The sequence below is a fragment of the Lacerta agilis genome, chromosome 6 (assembly GCF_009819535.1).
Source record: "Lacerta agilis isolate rLacAgi1 chromosome 6, rLacAgi1.pri, whole genome shotgun sequence".
Taxonomy (NCBI): Eukaryota; Metazoa; Chordata; class Lepidosauria; order Squamata; family Lacertidae; genus Lacerta; species Lacerta agilis.
In genome coordinates this window covers 34,368,721-34,370,985 of record NC_046317.1, presented here as the reverse complement: position 1 = coordinate 34,370,985, position 2,265 = coordinate 34,368,721, and positions in this window count along the sequence as shown.

Below are 2,265 nucleotides of genomic sequence, written 5' to 3'. Positions count from 1 at the left end.
ATATATATATATATATATATATATATATATATATATATATATATATATATATATTGCAGCTGTCTCCCTGGTTTTACTGGAGAATAGCTGCAGAAATATAGTGATAGCTAAGAACACCTCTGAAAATGCTATATATGGAATCCTAGTCTTCAGCATATTAAGTACTTGTGCATGGACTTCCAAGGAATCCTAAATTGTTATGCAGAGACGGATATACCTCAGGAGGCTTACAGAACCTGTTGTCTGTTCCGTCTAGCCACAACTAGTTCTTCTGCATATTCAATGTGCCATTTCATGAATGTTTGGAATTGTTTTCCTTGATCTAACACTCCACAGCAATTTAAAAACAAACACTTCTCTAAATGTACCTGCAGTGCAACAAGCACTGTGGAACATATATGCATTATATAGTTCAAATAACAAAAAATGTGTTCGAGTATCAATTAATGGGGAATGGAAATTATGGTTGTTTTTAAACATGTTGGTTTGCGGAAAATACCAACATTTAAGAATATATATAATAAAAATGCTGCTGTAATGTTTATGGAACTAGTTTGTAATTCAGTGGTGTGGATTTAGGCCATTCTGTAGACTAGGATATAAAGGTGGTCTATTTTTTTATCTAAGAAAAGTTGCACAACTTGGATAGTAGTATTATAGCTTTAATATTATACAGTGTTACAGCCTGTTAGTAACTGCCAATGAGCGTCTGCTCTCTTTTTATCACATTTAAAATTGTCCCAAATGATCTCCCAGACAAGTGATCGTATGATTTAACATAATAACCTGTCCAGATGATCACTATTATATTGAGCTGCTTCACGAGCCACTTGTTTGCAAGTCACATTAAGCCAAAGTTTAACCACTGAAATGGCATGCACTTTTACTGCTGGTATTGTCCAAACCAGAGACTTGTTGTTTCCTCCCATAAACAAATCACAGTTAATAAACCAAGAGCAAATCTTGGTTACGACTTGTGATTTGGACAGAAAAAAACATAAACCTAGCTTCAGATGTAATGGCAAGCCAGATCATTGTTTGTTTCCTGGGCAGTGGCAAAAGCAGGGGAAGAGTGAAATGCCTGCAATTTCGGCAGCATGCACTAGCATGCTGTGTGTTCACATTAAATGTTTAAGCCATTTAGTTTAACTGTGGTTTATTGTGACATGTCAACCAGGACAGTAAGCAACAAATTTTCATGACCACACAGTCTAGGAAAAACACTGTCACAAATGTGGAAACTGTTGCCAATTTATATCAATGGTTTGATTATTAGACAATCAGTTGTGAAGGCTCACATCTGCAAAAGGATAAAAGTTATGTATTGGACCAAAGACTTTATGTACACTTTAGCCGTGTTAAAACACAGTGAGGTTGTTCTCTCCCACTGCATTTGAAGTTGCATTTGCATGTTGCTGTACACACAAGAAAGGGGACAGGAATATCTTACCCAATGCCCATTTCCTATTTAGTTTTTCCATGCCTGCAACCTCCCCTACCCAGCTCCTATTTATGAAGTGGTCATTGTGTGTGCATGGTCATTATGCATGTGCAATGGCTATATCAAATGTACACAGCTCAGTTTAATTGCATACTGGATGTGAGTGGAGTTTTCAAATTGGATGGAAGCTGGTTTGAAGGGAACACATCAAACAGCTGTATTTCTCAAGAAACTACAGAATAGATGTCAATTGTGTCCAATGTTACATTTGCATGGCTTCAAACCCAGGTGGTTGGAGCAAACCAGAGCCAGATTATATGGTAATGTGTACATAGCTTTACTTCAGTTGGTCTCTCTCTGTGTGTGTTTTAACCACCTGTCTTTAACTGAAGTCCTTTCTCTCCTGTGTGAGTTTGGCCTGTTTTAAACCAATTTTCCCTTTCCTCTAAGGTGTCTGTCTTTGTCCACATAAGTCTTAAGATCTCATCTATTAGTTCCAATGTACTTTTCTCTGAACGCTTCTTTGCATCATTCGCTAGAATCTGAATGAAAATGAAGGTAAGTAAGCACTCAGGTCTGAATGGAAGCAAAATTGTCTACTATGCATGTATTCCTTAATAGCTGGCCATCTGAAATGTTGCTCTTGAAATGTATTGCTAAGTGTGCTAAGCTGACTTGAACATTGAGCAGATTGCTACCAAATAATTTTAGACCAAAAGCTGAACACAAACACTTGATTTTTCCAGAGCAATTGTTTCAAAACTTTCTTTCCTCAAAGAACCAGTTTCTGCATGGCTGATACTTCTAAAGAATTCCAGGATTCC